The following is a 21,551-nucleotide window of genomic DNA, read 5'->3' on the forward strand; positions in this document are numbered from 1 at the left end:
TAAGTTTAAAACTTATTCTTGAATATAGAAACCTTGTTTCCTAAAGAGAGGTTGCATCACTTTATATTTCCATTAGCTTTCAGTGAAAGCATCCATTTCAGTCCATTCTTATTTTCTAATTGAGCTGAAATTCACATAGCATACAATTAACTACTTTAGAGTGTAGAATCAAATGGCCTTTAGTGTATTTGCAATGTTGTGCAACTATCAATTCTCTCTCGTTTGCAAACTTTTTCATCACCCTATAACAACACCCTGTACCAGTTAAGTAATTACTCCCCCTTTCTCTTTTCCCCCAGTAACTTCTAATCTGCTTTCATTCTCTATGGATTTGTCTACTCTAGATACCTCATATAGAACGTACCACACATGTGACCAAGTGTGTCTGGCTTCTTTCACTTAGCATAATGTTTTCAAGGGTCATATAAGTTGTAGTAAGTATCAGTACTGTCAGGCCTCTGAGCCCAACCCAAGCCATTGCATCCCCTGTGACTTGCACATATATGCCCAAATGGCCTGAAGTAACTGAAGAATCACAAAAGAAGTGAATATGCCCTGCCCCGCCTTAACTGATGACATTCCACCACAAAAGAAGTGTAAATGGCCGGTCCTTGCCTTAACTGGTGATATTCCACCACAAAAGTGAAAATGGCCAGTCCTTGCCTTAAGTGATGACATTACCTTGTGAAAGTCTTTTTCCTGACTCATCCTGGCTCAAAAAGCTCCCCCACTGAGCACCTTGCGACCCCCACTCCTGCCTGCCAGAGAACAAACCCCCTTTGACTGTAATTTTCCTTTACCTACCCAAATCTTATAAAACGGCCCCACCCCTATCTCCCTTTGCTGACTCTCTTTTTGGACTAAGCCCGCCTGCACCCAAGTGATTAAAAGCTTTATTGCTCACACAAAGCCTGTTTGGTGGTCTTTTCACAGGGACGCGCATGAAAAGTACTTCGTCTCTTTTTATGGAAAAATAATATTCCATTTTATGTATATACTTTGATTCGTTTATCCATCCAGCTATTGATGGCCATTTGGGTTGTTTCTACCTTTTGGCTATTAGTAGTAGTGCTGCTATGAACATGGATGTACAAATACCTCTCTGAGACCCTGCTTTCAGTTCTTTTGAGTATATATTAGAAATCCTGGATCATATGGTGATTCTAGGTTTAATTTTTTTGAGGAATTGCCATATTGTTTTTCACAGCAGCTGCACCATTTTACATTCCCACCAGCAATGTATGAGGGTTCCTATTTTTCACAGCCTTGCTGACATGTCATTTTCAGTCTTTTTAATTAAAACCATCTTAGTGGTTCTGAAGTGGTTACTCAGTCTGGTTTTGATTTGCATTTCCTTCATGATCAATTATGTAGGACATCTTTTTCTGTGCTTATTGGCCACTTTGGAATTCTTTGGAGAAATGTCTAGTCCTTTGTCAATTTTATAATTGGGCTGTTTGTGTTTTTGTTGTTGAATTGTAAACATTCTTTTTATACTCTGGATACTAGAACTTTATCAGAGATAAGAATTGCAAATATTTTCTCCCTTTTCAGTTTGTTGAAAAGAAGAAAAACTTTTCTTTTCTTTGGAGACAGGCTCTTGCTCTGTCACCCAGGCTGGAGTGCAGCGGCACAATCATGGCTCATTGCAGCCTCGATCTCCTGGGCTCCAGTGATCCCAGCTAAGCTTCCTGAGTAGCTTGGGAGCACAGGCCTGTGCCACTGCCTCTGGCTAATTAAAAGTTGTTTTTTTTTTTAGAGACAAGGTCTCACTATATTGCCCATGCTGGTCTCAAATTCCTGGGCTCAAGCAAGCCTTATGCTGTGGCCTCCCAAAGTTCTGGGATTACAGGCATGAGCCGCTGCACCTGGCTGAAAATGTTTTTTAATGCAAAAAAGCTTTACATTTTTGCAGAATCTAATCCATTTTTAAATTTTGTTACTAGTGCTTTTGGTGTCAAATCTAACAATCCATTGTCAAATCTGAGGAAATGCAGATCTACTTCTATGTTTGCTTCTAAGAATTTTGTAATCTTATCCCTTACATTGAGGTCCTTGATCCATGAGTTTATTATATATGAGTTAATTATTTTATATGGAGTCCCACTTCATTTTTTTTTGCATGTCATTAGACAAATGTTCTAGTATGATTTGTTGAAGGTACTCTTCTTTCTCCATTGAATGGTCTTGGTACTCCTGTCAAAAATTAATTTGCCATAGATGTTTGGATTTATTTATGGTCTCTCAATTCTATTCCATAGGTTTATATGTCTATCTTTATGCCAGCACTATGCTTGTTGATTACTGTAGCTTTGTAGGAAGTTTTGAATTTGGAAAGTATAAGTCCTCTCAGCTTTGCTTTTGTTTTTCAATACTGTTTTGGCTTTTTGAGGCCCCTTACAGTTCTGTATCAATTTGAAGGTTGGCTTTTTATTTCTGCAAACAGACCACTTGAATTTGTAGATTCTTTTGGGGAATATTGCTATCTTAAAGTTTTCCAATCCATGAATATGGGATGTCTTTCCATTTATTAGATTTTCTTTAATTTCTCTCAGGAATGTTTTTTAGTTTTCAGTGGATAAATCTTTCGATTTTTTGGTTAAATATATTCCTAGGTGCTTTACTCTTCTAAATGTTGCAAACTGAACTATTTTTTTTTCTTTTTTAAAAATTTCTTTGCTGGTATATGGAAACAACTGATTTTTGGGTGTTGATCTTGTTCCCTATAACTTTGCTGAATTTGTTAATTAGCTGCAGTATTTTTTTCTGTGAGTTATATGATATTTTCTGTATAGAGAATCATGTGACCTGCAAATAGAAATCATTTTGCGTCTTCCTAATTTAGAAGATTTTTATTTCTTTTTCTGGCCGAATTGCTAAGTGTAGGAATTCCAGTAAAAAGTTGAATAGCAGGAGTGAAAGTGGGCATCCTCATCTTCTTCCTGATCTTAGAAGAAATGCTTTCACCTTTTCATCATACAGGATGATATTAGCTGTGATTTTTCTTATAAATGCCCTTTGTGATGTTAAGGAAGTTCCCTTCTATTCCTAGTTTGCTAAGTGTTTTAATTATAAAAGGATGCTGAGTTTTGTCAAATTGTTTTTAATATCTATTGAAATGATCATGTATTATTTTTCCCTTAGTTCTATTAATGCCATGTATTACATTGATTGACTGTCTTAAGTTGAACAATCCTTGCATTCCTGGGACAAATCCCATTTGGTCATAATGTATAAATCCTTTTAATGTGCTGTTGGATTTGCTTGGTAGTATTTTGTTGAAGATTTTTGTATCAATATTCTTATGGGATACTGGTCTGTAGCTCTCTTGTGGTATCTTTGTCTGGGTTTGGTATGAGAGTAATGCTGGCCTCACAGAATGTGCTAGGGAGTATTTGCTCTTCTAGTTTTTGTAAGAGTTTCAGTAACAGTGATGAAATTTTCCTTTAAATTGTTGGTAGAATTTCATCAGTGCAGCCATCTGATCCTTGAGTTTTCTTTTTCAGGAGGTTTTCAATTACTGATTCAATCTCTTTACTTGTTACAGGTAGGTTGACATTGTCTATTTCCTCTTGGGTCAGTTTTGTATTGTGTGTATTTCTAGGAAACTTTTTTTTTTTTTTTTTTGAGACAGTCTTGCTCTGTTGTCCAGGCTGGAGTGCAATGGTGTGATCTTGGCTCACTGCAACCTTTACCTCCTGTGTTCAAGTGATTCTCCTGTCTCAGTCCCCCAAGTAGCTGGGATTACAGGCATGCATCACCACACCCAGCTAATTTTTGTATTTTTAGTAGAGACGGGGTTTCACTATGTTGGCCAGGCCGATCTCAAACTCCTGACCTCAGGGATCTGCCTGCCTCAGCCTCCCAAAGTGCTGGGATTACAGGCACATCTTTGATTCATCTAGATTATCTTTTTTTTGAGATGGAGACTCACTCTGTCACCCAGGCTGGAATGCAGTGGTATGATCTCAGCTCACTGCAACCTCTGCCTCCTGGGTTCAAGTGATTCTCCTCTTCAGCCTCCCAAGTAGCTGGGATTATAGGCATGCACCACCACACCCAGCTAATTTTTGTATTTTTAGTAGACATGGTGCTTCGTCATGTTGGCCAGGGTAGTCTCAAACTCCTGACCTCAGGTGATCTGCCCACCTCAGCCTCCCAAAGTGCTGGGATTACAGGCATGAGCCACTGTGCCTTTTTTTTTTTTTTTTTTTTTTTTTGAGACAGGGTCTTGCTCTACCACACAGGCTGGAGTGCAGTGGCACAATCATGGCTCACTGCAGCCTTGAACTCCTGGGCTTAAGCCTCCTGAGTAGCTAGGACTACGGGTGCATGCCACCACACCTGGCTAATTTTTAAATTTTTTGGTAGAGACAAGGACTCACTGTGTTGCCTAGGCTGATCTCAAACTCCTGGCCTCAAGCATTCTTCACGCCTTGGCCTCTCAAAGTGTTGGGATTACAGGTGTGAGCCATTGTGCCTGGCCTAGTTGTCTAATCTGTTGATATGCAGTTGTTTATAGTACTATCAATCCTTTTAATTTCTATAAGGTCAGTAGCAAAGTCCCATTGTTCATTTCTGATTTTAGTTATTTGCCTTTTCCCTTTTTTTTAAACACTCAGTCTAGCTAATAGATTGTCAATTTTGTTGATCTTTTCAAAGAACCAACTTTTGATTTCTGTGATTATTGTTTTTCTCTATTTCATTTATCTCTGCTGAAATCTTTATTATTTCCATCCTCCTGCTGGCTTTGAGTTTAGTTTGGTCTTCTTTTCAAGTTCCTTATGGTATAAAATTAGGTTGCTGATTTGAGATCTTTTTTTTTTTAACATTGCATTTACAGCCATAAAGTCCCTCTGAGTACTGCTTTTGCCTCATCCAATATGTTTGGTTTTGTTTGTGTTTTGTTTTTAGTTATCTCAAGATGTTTTTTAGTTTTGCTGATATATGTCTTATCTTCCTTAAGTTAACCATTCATGCAAAGTAGTGGCTGGATTACCTAAATACTCAGAGAGTATATAAAACATATGAATAGTTTTGTATCTGCTTGCTAATGAATGTTTATTTCATTAATGTCTTTATTTGCACAGAATTTGGTTAGAGATTTTCTTTTATGTTTACTGGTAGTAAGGAAAGTAGTTACCAATGTTTGGTAACTACATTCTTCGATGACTACAGTTATTGACAAAAGAACCTAAGACTTATATATAACTAACTTGACTTAGGTTAGTCCTCAACACTCCCAAATGTATAATTCCAGCATAGACTGCCAATCTCTGAACTCTAGGCTCTCATATCAAACTAAATGCTAAACATCAATATTTTCATGTCTAACACATATTACCAAGTTAATATATTCAAAACATAATCCCCGGGCCTGGGTGTGGTGGCTCACACCTGTAATCCCAGCACTTTGGGAGGCTGAGGCGGGTGGATCACCTGAGGTCAGGAGTTTGAGACCAGCCTGGCCAACACGGCAAAACCCTGTCTCTACTAAAAGGTACAAAAAAATCAGCCAGGCGTGGTGGTGCATGCCTGTAGTCCCAACTACTCAGGGGGCTGTGGCAGGAAAATCTCTTGAACCTGGGAGGCGCAGGTTGCAGTGAGCCATGATCGTGCCACTGCACTCTAGCCTGGCCAACAGAGTGAGACACCATTTCAAAACAAAACAACAACAACAAAAAACCCCATAATCCCTGATTTTATTCCCCCTACCTGCTCCATCTCAGTTATGGCCATTCCAACTTTCCACTTAGTCATGCCAGTAACCCTATAGTTATAGTTACAGGCCTCTCTTTTTCTTATACCCTATATTCAATCTGCCAAGAAATTGAATAAATATCCACAATTTAAAATATATACAAACTCTAGACACTCATTTCTATTTCCACTGCTATCACCTTGGTCCAAGCCACCACCACCTTTTGCCTGAATTATTCTTATTATTTACCCCAAATAGGTATGTTCCTAAACTGAAGTATTTTAATAGCTTCTAGTTGGTTTCCTTCCCTTAACTGTTGTTCCTCCTAGTCTGCAGTTTCACTCAGAATACAATCTTGTCCTATGTTCTACTTAGTGTACACTCTCCACCTCCCATTTAACTGTGTCTTCATTTTCTACTCTGTAACCTCCCTCTTTCATTCTGCTGCAACTTACTGGCCTCTTCACTGTTCCTTGGAAATTCTGATATATTAAGGCCTTTGCACTGCCTGTCTTCTTTGCCTGGAATAGCCTTCCAAAGATAACTACATGTCTAACTCCCTTACCTCCTTCAAATCCTTGTTCAAATGATATGTTCTCAGAGAGGCTTGCTCTGATAATCCTACATACAATCGAAGACCCTCTTGCCCAGCAATCCCAATCCCTTTTACTCTGCTTTATTCCCTCTTCCTCCCACCCACAGTACTTAACACTGCCTAACACTAGACAGTATTAAATAACTTACTTAGTATGCCTATTGTCTTGTCTTCCCCCACTAGAATGCAGTCTCTATGAGGGCTGAGATTTGAGTCTGTTTTATTCACTTCTATATTCTAAGAGCCTAGAACAGGCCTGGCATATATTAGCCACTCAATATATTTTTGTTAAATTAATAAATAATTTAAAGAAAATTTAATCCTCCAAATGTGTCAGACCTAACACTTGTAACATATTTTAGCTGAAATATGGTATTAGACAACAAAAAATACTACATCAATTTATACCACATAAATGTTAGCACATCACGATTGTCTACCCAAAGGTAAAGTATCTGTGATGTTTTTAATATTTTATAATAAATACATTAAAGGCATTGGTGATATCAGACACTCCAACCACCAGATTCAAATGCCTGTGTACTTTTGTCCAGGCTTGCATTATAGTCTGATTTTCCAATATACTTCAAGTACATGTTATTTATGTAATTTTTAAAAAATAACAGTTTTCGCTGGGTGCGGTGGCTCACGTCTATAATCCCAGCACTTTGGGAGGCTGAGGTGGGTGGATCACTTGAAGTCAGGAGTTCGAGACCAGCCTGACCAACATGGTGAAACGCCACCTCTACTAAAAATACAAAATTAGGTGGGCATGGTGGCACATGCCTGTAATCCCAGCTACTTGGGAGGGTGAGGCAGGAGAATCACTTGAACCGGGGAGGTGGAGGTTGTAGTGAGCTGAGATTGTGCCACTGCATTCCAGCCTGGACAACAAGAGCGAAACTGTCTCAAAAAACAAAACAAAACAAAAAACAAAAACAAAAAAAGTTTTCAAGGTTGCTTTGTTCTTATTCTCCATGAGAATACTATACTGACATGCAACTTTGATTAATGTCATTCAGGTTATGTTGTAATTTAGGATCCTGAATTAATTAACAACGCAGTATAGGAGATAAATTACATTGTAATAATTCCCATGCATTCTATTTTTAGGCAAGATATTGAAGCCAACTTTGCTGTCTACAAATACTAGATATTAAGTATTAGATTCTAGCGCTAGAATACTCTAGCTCTGACATCTATTTGTCAAAAATAGAACTTAAATAATATATACATGCTGATATAACAGGTAGGAAGAGTAAAAGGGGAAGACTCACTAGCTGAAGAAAAAAGTCACTGAAAACTACCTTTCGTGGTATGTGAACATAAGTGTGTGTGCGTGTATGTGTTTTTCTCTGAGTCAACATAACACTGAATTCTAGTTCTCTGAAAGGTTTTTATTTTTTTTAGATAGAGTCTTGCTCTGTCTTGCCCAGGCTGGAGTGCAGTGGTACGATCTTGGCTTACTGCAGCCTCCGCCTCCCAGGTTCAAGCAATTCTCCTGCCTCAACCTCCTGAGCAGCAGGGATTAGAGGCGTACACCACCATGTCCGGCTAATTTTGTATTTTTAGTAGAGACAGGGTTTCACCATGTTGGCCAGGCTGGTCTCGAATTCCTGACCTCAGGTGATCCATCCGCCTCCGCCTCCCAAAGTGCTGGGATTACAGGCATGAGCCACCGCGCCCGGCCTCTCTGAAACGTTTTAAACCACAAGGAATTTTCATCTAACGGTAATACCTACAACTCTACTGGCACTGCCCTGAGTCAAGGAAAAATGGTATCTCGATGAAAATAAGATATAAGATAAAAGGACACATTCAGATAATCAATATTTTGTGTAACTCGAAGAGAAAATTGTTCCAAGAAGTTGTTAATCTCAAATTGATAGTAACAATATCTGAAACAGTCTGTCATCTTATCTGATAATCATGGTATCTGAAACAATACTATATTGACATTAATTAAAATGGAGACAAACAACACCAAAAGAGAATAAAGGATAAAAATTAGAATATTTTCTGTAAGAAATAATAAAAGATTTGACAGGTTTTGAATGATTATAATGTGCCAAAATCTGTGCCAAGTACTTCTTGTGTACTATTTCAACTATTCTTAACAATAATTGTATGAGGATAGATAATATTATTATCTCTATCATGAGGAAATTCAAGAAAATTTAAAACTTAAATTTTAATTTTAATTAAATTAATTATATTAATACATAAATTATTTAATAATTTAAATTTAAATTATTTTAATTTTAATTAAATAAACAAGAAAAGTGAAGCTAAGACTTTGAAAGAAAAATGTATTCACAGATAGCTTTAATATTATTTCATTACATAGAGCTGGGATTTAATTTCAGCAGCCTAATTCCAAATCCCATGCCCTTTAGCCTTTATCATCATCCAAGATTTTGTCTTCAGAAGAAAAAGAAGGGCAGTATTTGTCTTACTGCTCTATGAAAAGGACTTCTAATGACAAGGAGCAACCTCTCCAGTGCCAGTTGCTCCTGTTACTCCTTGCCTCTCTATCCTATTTGTGGGGTCTTATGATACATGTTCTGGGAATCGGGGACATTGTATACCCAGTCAAAGGTTCCAGCTACCATGGCATGTGTTGACTTTTGTGGCAATTTTTTATGATGCAGTCTTGCTATGTGGCTCAGGTAGGAGTGCAGTGGTTAGTCACAGACGTGACTGTAGATCACCGCAGCCTAGAACTCAAGGGATTCTTCTGCCTCAGCCTCCTGAGTAGCTGGGAGTACAGATGTGTGCCACTGTGCCCGGCTAATGTTTACAAGTCCAGGCTATGCTTCATTGGTGTGTCTAAGCTCACTGAGCACACCTTGAGCTTTGGGAGTTTCCTATTGTAGACCTAAAGTTGGGCTGTTGATGCAGTTCTCTGGGGAATGAGCCTGGTTACTCTTGTTGATCTTTAATGAGGGACGCCAATTTGCTCAGGAAGAGTTTAATCCAGTTATATCCCTGCAGGGTAAGATTATGAAAAAGACACTGTGGCTATGGACTACCCTGTGACCTGCACTACTAAGCTGAAGTTCTCTGGCTCATTCCAGATAGTTCAAAGGGTTACACTTGGCAGAGTAAAAATTTCAGGACTGTTCTCATTACTCACAGGGGAATTCTAAGAGAAACACCATGTTTTTGTTCCACCTGGTGTGACTGTTAAATTATATTTTTAATAAGAAAATATGAGTAAGAGTATCAGATAAAAGACAATTTTTTTTGTGAGGAAGATATGTAATTTGGAGAATGGCAAGCTGGATAATAACAGGAATGGCAGAATTTAAGAAGAGTGAAGCGAAGACTTTGAAAGAAAAATATATTCACAGATAGCTTTAATATTAAACATATGTCATTACATAGGGACTCTAACCTACAAATGATTTGGCCAGTGGCATTTCCTCTTACTAACTAGCATGTACATTTTAATGGCCTGTTTCTAATTTTCTAGCTGCCTAAAAGAATCATACATTTGTTATATTGTCACATCTGCCTTGAGTCTTTCAACTATAAGTGACAGCTATTTCCTAATCAATGTGTTCTTTGCCCATTAGGTGACTGATATGTTATTCTTCTTTCTGGTAGCAGAATGGGATGGAGAAAGAGACTGTGTTCCAAGTATTGATATGTTTGTTTTCTCATCTCAAAATTATCAGAGTAATCAGTATTCTATTAAAGTCAATGGTTCAAGCCTTTTTTGATAAGTGATAAAATTAACAATTAAAAAATACACTATTACTTGCTTTCCTTTGCTGCTAGTCTAATTGCATTGCTAATAGGGTTTCTCATACATCTTCTTCTTCTTCTTTTTTTTTTTTAAACAGAGATGGGGTCTTGCTCTATTACCCAGGCTGGAGTGCCTACGATCACACCATAGCTTACTGCAGCCTTGAACTCCTAGGCTCAAGTGATCCTCTCACCTCATCCTCCAGAGTAGCTGGGAGTATAGGCACATGACATCATATCTGGCTAATTTATTTTTATTTTTTAAAATTTTTAAGGGAAGGGGTCTCACTATCTTCCCCAAGCTGGTTTCGAGCTCTGGGCTACAAGTGATCCTCCCACCTCAGCCTCCTGAGTAGCAGGGATTACAGGTGTGAGCCACATCACCAGGCTGATATATCTATTAAAATCTTCCCAGCTATACAATTATCATGCTCCCTTGTTTCTAAATGCCAACTTGGGGTAATAATTCATGTTATTTAATGTGATGAGACTCATTATAAACATATATCAAATCAGATGGTCTAGTGAGAAAAAAGGCTAGCAATTAAATTGGAGTTCATGGTCTACTCTGATAATGCGATTTTTCCTTGATATGTTTAAATATGTACAAAAAAAGTGTTCCATGTATCAAACAACTGACATGTAAACTTTTAGAAAAGAATATGTATGTTAGATGCCGCATATTCATATTGTAATTCTATAAGACATCAATTAAAAAATATAAGGTGATTTTAATGACTTCTTATTTAAATATTTGTTTTGATCTGAGAACCCAATGCCCTGAATATTCTGGATAACAGAAGATCATAGTTGTTATACTAATTTCCAGTAATATCCCAGGGACCACCTTTTAAATAAAAATTAGCAACTAGGCTAGAATATTGGCCAAAGAAAGCAAGTGATGAAATGTATTACAGCAGTGATGATTTTTAACATTTAAACTAATTGCTGAAGTACTTAGCTAGCTATTTGGATAACTAATTCCTATATATAGAGTACAGTAATTGCTAAGAGACTATTTATTGTTAACAGGATAAACTTAATTGTACAATATCATATTATAATTTGACACCCAGAATTCAGAAGTGAAAACAAAAAAGGACAAAATAGATTTTGAATGTAAAAAGACGCCAAAAGATATTATGACTGAGAATAAAGATATTAACATTTAATTTTAAAATTTGGAGATGTTTTAGGCTATAGTCACTTGACATTTAAGACACTTGTTAAATCATACAGCTTATCCTCTTATTTTACTGTTTTAAAATTCACTGACTTTAATTAAATGGATGGTTACCCACACAGAAAAAAGAACATAGCAGCTGGGCCCTGCCTGAGGGTAAAATCTTCTCCCAGCCTGTACAACTAAGGCACACCATTTTACTTGGACTTTGGGAAAATCTAGTTTCCAATGTGAGTGGATTTTGTGACAAAATTACAAATCCAAGACCTGTGTTACTTTAGTGTCACTATATAAATGCTCCTGGCTTTTAAACAGTCCTACTTAGTGCTCAGCATAAAGACAAGAAATAATACCACACATCTACAACCATCTGATCTTTGACAAACCTGACAAAAACAAGAAATGGGGAAAGGATTCCCTATTTAATAAATGGTGCTGGGAAAACTGGCTAGCCATATGTAGAAAGCTGAAACTGGATCCCTTCCTTACACCTTATACAAAAATTAATTCAAGATGGATTAAAGACTTAAATGTTAGACCTAAAACCATAAAAACCCTAGAAGAAAACCTAGGTAATACCATTCAGGACATAGCTATGGGCAAGGACTTCATGTCTAAAACACCAAAAGCAATGGCAACAAAAGCCAAAATTGACAAATGGGATCTAATTAAACTAAAGAGCTTCTTCACAGCAAAAGAAACTACCATCAGAGTGAAAAGGCAACCTATAGAATGGGAGAAAATTTTTACAATCTACCCATCTGACAAAGGGCTAATATCTAGAATCTACAAAGAACTTAAACAAATTTACAAGAAAAAATCAAACAACCCCATCAAAAAGTAGGCGAAGGATATGAACAGACACTTCTCAAAAGAAGACATTTATGCAGCCAACAGACACATGAAAAAATGCTCATATCACTGGTCATCAAAGAAATGCAAATCAAAACCACAATGAGATACCATTTCATACCAGTTAGAATGGCGATCATTAAAAAGTCAGGAAACAACAGGTGCTGGAGAGGATGTGGAGAAATAGGAACACTTTTACACTGTTGGTGGGACTGTAAACTAGTTCAACCATTGTGGAAGACAGTGTGGCGATTCCTCAAAGATCTAGAACTAGAAATACCATTTGACCCAGCCATCCCATTACTGGGTATATACCCAAAGGATTATAAATCATATAAAGCTATAAAGACACATGCACACGTATGTTTATTGCGGCATTATTCACAATAGCAAAGACTTGGAACCAACCCAAAAGTCCATCAATGATAGACTGGATTAAGAAAATGTGGCACATATACACCATGGAATACTATGCAGCACACCAACATGGCACATGTATACATATGTAACAAACCTGCATGTTGTGCCCATGTACCCTAGAACTTAAAGTATATAAAAAAAAAGATCAAGAGGGATTTTATTGTGAGGGGATTGAAATGTTCTAAAGCTGATTTACAGTAATGGTTGCACTGAGTAAAGTCACTAAAAATCATTGAATTGTACACTTAAGATGAATAATTTTTTGATATGTAAAATATACCTTAATAAAGTTGTTTTTATTAAAAAAAAAAGAAATAAGCTGTCTTCACCAAAAGCCATAATCCATGAGAGAAGTGGTTAATACCTTTTAAAAGTATGTGGTTGTACTAGGATCTCTAGAATGTGGCTCCAGAAAGAAAGATCTTAAATTACCCTAAGTGAATAGTATATGGGGAATTTGTGAGGCTCCATGCTCAAATGCTGAGTTCTTAGATTTTTAGAAGTTAGGATCATCACTGTTTATAGAAAACTTCTTAAAACGACGGTTGTCCTCTTTTCCTGAAAGTTGAGTTATGATTGTGAATAAAGGAATCCACTGACTGACTGTTACTCCTTTGGCATATTTTGAATTATATCTGAACTCAGTTTATAGACAGCTGATAGGATGGAGTGATGAAATATGTGGTAGACAGAAAGAAGTTTCATTAAAAGAGGTGCTTAGGTACTTCCAGTCTAGGTAATTACTCATTTTCATGCTGTATTCCCGGGGAATACAGCATAGTGGCTGGCACACAGTAGGCACTTAGTAGATGTCTGCTATAATAAACTGAAGGTTTGGGAGTAAATAAATTTGTGCAGTTGTTTAACTTTAGTTTTCCTTGAAGTCTCATAATATGCCATGTCAATGATTACTGTGGAAGCCATCTATTTGGGCTTTGAATAATAACATGGTATCAGCTTACCTAATGGGGCTCGAACAAATGTGTAGGGAACACAGGAGACTTGTAAATATGGTATTATGGGAAACACATGGGATCTGAATGCCAAAGGTATGTACTTTAACACTGATTTATTTGATCTTTAGTAATCCCTTGACCCCCTTGAGCCTTAGTTTGTGTATTCATTCATCTAAACATTTAGTGAATGTACACTGTATGCCTTTTACACAGATGAAAGAGAGACAAACCTTGACCTGGAGATGCTTAAAGGTACAAAAACGAAAATATAATGGAATGTTTCCTCATTTGTAGAATTAGAATAACTATAGCAAACAGTATCATCTACTGCATGGATTCGGTGAGGAAATTACCACATAATAGTACTTAACTTCTAATGTTTTATAAAAGTGCTTTGTAAACTACAAAGCAGTGCAGTGGCGCTATCTTGGCTCACTGCAACCTCCACCTCCTGGGTTGAAGCGATGCTCCTGCCTCAGCCTCCCAAGTAGCTGGGATTACAAGTGTGTGCCACCATGCCCAGCTAATTTTTGTATTTTTAGTAGAGGCAGGGTTTTGCCATGTTGGCCAAGCTGGTCTTGAACTCCCGACCTCAGTGATCCACCTGCCTCAGCCTCCTAAAGTGCTGGGATTACAGGTGTGAGCCACCACACCCAGCCCCATAAACAGTTTTTAATGAAGTTTCTTCTAATTTCTTTTTTGGAATAAATGAAGAAATTGGAACCCTGGTTCAAGCTCTGTCAGCCTACTTCCCAGTTATAAATTTAGAATGTGAGTAGTTTTTATGTCTCTTTTTTTGTGTTAAATTGATATATAATTCACATACCACAAAACCCACCAGTTTAAAGTGTACAATTCAGTGGTTTTAGTACACTGACAAGGCTGTGCAACTGACACCAATTCCAGAATATTTTAATTACCACAAAAACAAACCCCACACCCAAGAGCAGTTACTTCCCATTTCTTCCTCCCTCCAGCCCCTGGTAACCACTACTGTCCTTTCTACCTCTACGAAGTTGCCTATTCTGGAACTTTCATATAAATGAAGTTGGACAATATGTGGCCTTTTGTGTCTGGCTGTATTCACTTAGAATAGTTTAGCATGGTTCATCATATTGTTGCACGTTTCATGTTTTTGTGACTAAATAATATTCCACTGTATGAATATACCATATCTGTGGTGTATCCATTCATCAGTTCATGGGCATTTCATCTGCTTCCACTTTTTGGGGGATTATGAATAATGCTTCTATGGACATTCATGTACAAGTTTTTATGTGGACATGTTTTCTGTTCTCTTGGGAATATACCTAGGAATGGAATTTTGAGTCATATGCTAACTCTGTGTTTAATTTTTTGAAGAACTGAGCAGTTTGATTTTGTTAATTGCTTTTCTAACCTTAATTCACAAAAGCTTCTAATGAAGGAATGGTAAAAAGCCATTGCAAATGCATGTGAAAAATAATGCAAAGGGAAACCATAAAAGAAATCCACATAGCTCCCATAAAACCAAACTGCATTAGGTGTTATTGCTTGTGGAGTTCCAATTTAATGGTAGGTGTTCCTTTTGAGTTGCATTAGGGTGGTAAACTTTTCTGAGGTTATGTGCAATTATGTTTCAGCTGTCATCCTCTTGATTAAAAAAAAAAATCCCTCAGGTTCCAAAGTGAACAATGTTGTAAAAATGAGCTAAATGGGAAAGCTTGACTTATGACTTAGTGCACTTAATTTTCCATGTTGGAGATCTGTACCTCTCTGAGAGGGAAAACAATGGTCATTTCACTTATAAGGGGCCTTTTTTTAGTAGGAAGAAAAAAAAAAGTCAAGGGAGCAAAACTGTTTAGTTCTGGTACATGGATAAAAGACACTTAACTACTTTAAAACAAAAGGTGAGAAGAGTTTTTTTAGTCCGAAATTGCAAGATAGGTTATTTTTACTGAAACATGTGATTTTAAAATAAATGTTTATTAGACTAGGTAGCTATTATTACATACATGTTACTCAAATTGGAGAGACCTAGAGGCAATTACTAGCTATCAATAGACATAAAACACAAAAACACCTTCAAATTTTTCCTTTAGCAAAGTCAGTTCTTTCATGTGTACCTTCTTCCTAGAGGACATTATTAAAGTTGTGACTGTCAGCATGCATATTCTTTTAAACTCTTAAACTGTCACCTTCTGCTTCTCTACATTTCTATCCCTTTCCTATCCACTCATGCCTGAGCTGCCTGAACATATGTCTTTATCCGTGTCAATACTTCCATCTTTGTAAATTCGCTTATATTTGGCTCATGAAGCAAAGCAGAATACTACATTCTTTCTTGCAATTATTGTTGTGTAACAAATTAACCTAAAATTTACTGGCTTAGAACTAGAATCATTTTATTTCTCATGATTCCGTGGGTTGACTGGGCAGTTTCTGCTGGTTTTGACTAAGTTATTCATGCGGCTGCACTCAGCTGGTGTTACCTGGGGTTGGGGTTCGGTGGGATGACTGCGCTGGCCTGCCTCTTCATGGTCTTTCATCCTGAAGGAGACTAGCCTGGCTTTTTTCATATGCTATCTCAGGGCCACACTCCAAGAGGGCAAGTCCCACAGTATAAGGGCTATCAGGGTTCTGCTTGGGTTATGTTCGCTGATGTCTCCTTGGCCAAAGTCAGTGTGGGTTGGGGCTAATAATGGTATGAATACTGGGCAGGCATGAATTATTGGGGGCCATTAGTGTAGCATTTTATACCTGAATGTTCATTAAGGTAAACTGTATTTTTCTTTTTTCTCCTCACTTTTCAGTTTGGGGAGTTTCAGTTGACATATCTTCAAGGTCACTAATTCTTTCCTCGGCCATGTCTAAGCCCATCAAAGGCATTCTTCATTCCTATTTACAGCAAGCCACTTGTCCAACCCACTGCCCGCAGGCCACATGTGGCCCAGGGTGGCTTTGAATGTGGCCCAACACAAATTCATAAACTTTCTTAAAACATCGTGAGATTTTTTTTTTTTTTTAAATTTTTAGTTCATCAGCTATCATTAGTGTTAGTGTATTTTATGTGTGGCCCAAGACAATTCTTCTTCCAATTTGGCCCAGGGAAGGCAAAAGATTGGACATGCCTGTATTACAGTGTTTTTTATTTCCAGCATTTTTCCATCAGAGCTCTTAGCATATTAATCACAGGCTCACTGCAACCTCCAACTCCTGGGTTCAAGTGATTCTCCTGCCTCAGCCTCCCAAGTAGCTGGGATTACAGGCACACACCACCATACCCAGCTAATTTTTTTGTGTTTTTAGTAGAGACAAGGTTTCACCATGTTGGCCAGGATGGTCTCAAACTTCTGACCTCAGGTGAGGCCAGAGGTCACTTTGGCCTCCCCAAGTACTGGGATTACAGGCGTGAGCCACCGTGCCTGGCCTTTATTTATTTATTTAAGACAGGGTCTTGGTCTGTCATCCAGGCTGGAGTGCAGTGGTGTGATCTTGGCTCACTACAGCCTCAATATCCTGGGCTTTAGGCCCACCTCAGCCTCCTGTGTAGCTGAGAATACAGGCAAGTGCCATCATGTCTGGCTAATTTTTATATTTCTGTAGTGATGGGGTTGCCTCATGTTGCCCAGCTCAGTCTCAAACCCCTGGGCTCAAGCAATCCGCCTGTCTTGGCATCCCAAAGTGCTGGATTACAGGTGTGAGCCACCACACCTAGCTCACAATTATTTTAAATTCTCTGTCTCTATAATTTGACAGTCTTTGCCATAACTGAGTCTAGTTCTTCTACTTGCTTTATCCATTCAGACTGTGTGGCTTTTCTTTGTTTTGCCTTTTAGTGTGGCTTGTAATTTGTTGTTGAAAGCTGTACATGATGCATTGCATAAAAGGAACAAGGTAAGTAGGCATTTGGTGTGAGGCTTTACGTTTATCTAGCTATGAGTTAGGCTGCCTTTGCTGGTAGTTGCAGCTGTAGATGTCAGAGACGAAAACATCATCTAATGCTTATTTTTGTTTCCTCTGTAGTATTTGGGTTTCCCTAGAGACTCCTTTTATTTATTGTTATTGACTTCTTCATCCTCTCATTATGAAACACTAGAGATTCCTTCTGAAATAGGGCCTGAGCTTTGCTCAACTATAATCCCTATTATTATATAGCAGACTGATTAATGTGATGGCAAGGCGTCGGGGGAGGGTAAGTGTTTAATGGTCCTTTAACTGTTAGTCTTGTTCCCCCAGCCACCCACCTGCCCCCTTAGGTGAGATAGGCTAAAGGGGGCTGGAGTTGGGTATTTCACTTCTCTCACATGTCAGTTAGACTCTGGTAAAACCCAACTTGGTTAGGTGTTGGTAAAATAGTTTCCCTTGAGGACAGGCCTTTGTTAAGGAGAGCAGTAACTCTGGAAGTTTGTTTGTTTGTTTTTTAAAATGTTTACTCTCTTCCCTCTACACACACAGAAACATAAGGGCATTTTCCCCTCAGCTTTTGACCCTGAGAACTTGATAGGTACTCTAAGGCTGGGCCTCCAGGAGTTTTTAATGTTTTAAACGAGTCTCATTCTCAGTCTTTAGCAATTAGTCAATCACCCTTGAAGTGTTCCTACCAGTTGCTGGCTCTAGCTGTGGCTTTTACTCAGTAATCTGTGATTCTCTGTATTTGCCTGTTCTAGTTTTGGGGGCAGTGGTCTGTCCTGTGTCTTCACTCTTTGATGGATCTAAGAAGAGTTGTTGATTTTCAGTTTGTTCTTTTTTTTTTTGGTGAGGATAAGAGTACAACTTCCAACCTCTTTACATGTTGGATGGGAAACCACAAAATCTCAAAACTACAGTGGTTAAAATATTTTGTAAAATTTTATTCTAATTTTATTTAAAATTTTTTTTTTTTTTTCAGATCTAGGCCTGCAGAGGTTAAAAGATTTTTCACTCTTCATTCATTCTTTTGTTCTTTCTTATCTATCCTTTACATTTAAGTATATTTCAAAAAATGGGCAACCAGGCCTATTTTATTTTATTAAAAAATTTTCGTTTCTTCTGTTTCAACAACAGCTACATTCAAAAGGCCTATTTTAGATTTTTTATTGACATCTTTAAAATGTAAAATGTAGCACTTTGGGAGGCCAAGGCTATATTTTGAGCCCAAGAGTTCAAGGCCAGCCTGGGCAACATGGTGAAACCTCACCTCTACAAAAAATAAAAAATAAGCTGGGTGTGTTGGTGCACACCTGTAGTCCCAGCTACTAGGGAGGCTGCAGTGGGAGGATCTCTTGAGCCCAGGAGGTTGAGGCTGCAGTCAGTTAAAATCACACCACTGCACTCTAGCCTTGGTGACAGAGTGAGACCTTGTCTCAAATAAATAAATACAAATAAAGTAAAATCTTGAAATAAAGGAGGATTAATCTCAATTACTACTTTTGGTGAATATACATAATTAAGTTAAATGTATTATTATAATGGTTAGTAAACTGTTCACTAAACTGTAGTGAAAAATAAATGTTTTGTGTAAAGAACAATTAAAAAATAAAATTCCAGGCTATTTACCAAGTTATTCAGAAATTCTAGAGCAACTAAGTGAAACCAATGGGACTATCTGTCTAGAATATGAGTTTTTCCTCAATGAAGTTAAGAAATAAAGAGAAAACATTTAAAGATGTTATAGTTTTTGTGTCTACTATAGCGTTAAAAAACCAGAACAAGATTTTTCTTTTTTGATTGTTAAATTATTTTTGTGTGTGTTCTCCTAATAAAGTTACATTTCCCATTATGTTGACTTTGCTAATGCTACATCTGCATTTCTTCTTACTCACTTTTTCTGGTCCATGCATACCAATCCTTCAAATGAAGACTTCCTTGACGAAGTGTTACCTGATCAATTCAGTCAATAATGGTCTTTCTTTGAACTCTATTGCACTTATTGCTTTGTAATGACTATTTATGAGAGTATTTTCAAATGTATATGTCTGGCTCCTAATATATAAAGTTCTTGATGATGGTAACCTCATCTAAGTATATTTTCATATTCACAGCACCTGGCAAAGTATCATGCACAGTTATCCAGCAAACAAGGTCAAGGGTATCAGATTTCTAGGACGTCTTGTAGAATATGGAATCCTACTTCTTTCATAAGACTCCATTCTGCACACCTAAGTTTATAGAAGAAAGGGCTAATGAATAGTGAAGTCAGTCACTTATAAACACCCTTCTGAGAAATCTTTCATTAGCGGCTCATCTTGTTCTCTAGTTTTTTTTTCTTATTTCTTGCTGCAAATAAATTATAGACTCTTTAGGACAATGAATATATTTCACACTTCTCCTCAATGTGCCTGGGATTACAGCTTGTATTTGGTAGATGTTCAAAAATACTTTTTCTACTTAATATAGATATATATTTAAAACTTTAAGTTCCGGGATACATGTGCAGAATGTGCAGGTTTGTTACATAGGTATACATGTGCCATGGTGGTTTGCTGCACCTATCAACCCATCATCTAGGTTTCAAGCCCCGCATTCATTAGGTATTTGTTCTAATGCTTTCCCTCCCCTTGCCCCCGACTCCCCTAAATAAATTTTTGAATAATAATAAAAAATCTTCATAGAGTAACCCACTGTGGAGTTTGCTGTATATGTGCACCATCCCCCACACCTCCACAGCTAACACACACTTTACAAATGATTCTGATGCTCTTGAACTTTTCACTTGTCCATTCTCTATGACTCTCTTAACAATTTCTATTTATTCTCTTGCTTTCATCTTTTTTTCACTTGCTCCTACTTATTTTATAGATTTGTCCTTATAAGTTTCTTTTTATTTTATTTTTCCTACCCCTTACCCTTATTTAACCTCCTCTCTTCTTTAGTTCTTTGTAAATGTGTGGTTGTGTTTGTATGTTGGGGGGGCGGTGGTGCTACAAAATCACTCAATTTTGAAGACATAGGTTATTAAAGTTTTATAGCCCATTATTGTTTCACTGGAAGAAAACTGGTAGAAAGGAGACCCTTGATTGTCATTTCCAGGAAAGAACCAGTTGCAGTAAATAACAGTACTCCCAATTTTCTCTTCCCATCTCTATGGCATTCCTGTCTCTCATGTCATTTATCCATATACCACAATCACCTAGTACACTGCTACTATTATTACTTTAAACAAAGTTTTTTTTAACTCAATTAAGAATAAGAAAAATAAAAGACCTTATTTTATATCCAGGTATTCCTTCTCTAATGTTCTTCCTTCCTTATGTAGATACAAGTTTCTGACTTATCATATTCCTTCTCCTTGAATAACTTATTTTAACATTTCTTGATCAATTTCCTCATTTCTTAATCAATTTCCTCAATTTTTGTCTGATAGCCTTTATTTCTCCCTCACTTTCTTTTTGTTGTTGTTGTTATTTCTTCTAAAAAACAAAACAAAATGGGATACATGTGCAGAATGTGCAGGTTTGTTACATAGGTATACGTGTGCCATGGTGGTCTGCTGGACCTATTGACCTGTCTTCTAAGTTCCCTCCCCTCACCCCACACCCCCCAACAGGCCCTAGTGTGTGCTGTTCCCCTCTCTGTGTCCATGTGTTCTCAATGTTCAACTCCCGCTTATGAGTGTATTTCTCCCTCACTTTAAAAAGATAATTTTGCTGGATACAGTATTGTAGGTTGGTGTTTTTTTCTTTTGGCATTACAACACTTTAAATATTTCACTGCATTTTCTTTTTACTTGCATGCTTTCTGAGAAGAAGGTGGCTGTAATTCTAATCTTGTTCTGCTACAGGTATTTTTTCCTCTGGCTTATTTCAAGATTTTTCTTTGTCTTTGCTTTTTTGCAGTCTGACAATGATATGCATAAGTGTAGTTTTGTGTTTTTTTTTGGTATTTATCCTGCATGGTGTGGTCTGAGCATTCCAAACCTGTGGTTTGGTGTGTCATTACTTTTAGAAAATTCTTGGCTATTAATTACTTCACCTATTTCTTTTGCTCTGTTCTCTCTTCTCCTTCTGATACTCTAACTTCCTTATCATCTGCTCTTGCAGTTTGTTTACTTACAATGCTCCACTATTATATTGCGCCCTGGGGTGTGGTGGTAAAGTGCTGAGGTGGGGGGAAGCATTCTAAAATTTTATGATT

The 21,551-nt window shown here is 37.4% G+C and overlaps 1 protein-coding gene and 1 long non-coding RNA gene across 2 annotated transcripts in view; one reads left to right on the forward strand and one right to left on the reverse strand.

The window, feature by feature from the left end:
• LOC103892662 (uncharacterized) overlaps positions 1 to 13,964 on the forward strand; it is a 38,218-nt gene extending 24,254 nt beyond the window's left edge. Inside the window, exon 4 of the long non-coding RNA XR_010137760.1 lies at positions 10,145 to 13,964. This is a non-coding gene — a long non-coding RNA (uncharacterized LOC103892662). The remainder of the gene's footprint in view (positions 1 to 10,144) is intronic.
• Positions 1 to 21,551, reverse strand: part of ITFG1 (integrin alpha FG-GAP repeat containing 1) — a 300,856-nt gene that overhangs the window by 12,491 nt on the left and 266,814 nt on the right.

Source organism: Pongo abelii, chromosome 18, assembly GCF_028885655.2.
Source record: "Pongo abelii isolate AG06213 chromosome 18, NHGRI_mPonAbe1-v2.0_pri, whole genome shotgun sequence".
Taxonomy (NCBI): Eukaryota; Metazoa; Chordata; class Mammalia; order Primates; family Hominidae; genus Pongo; species Pongo abelii.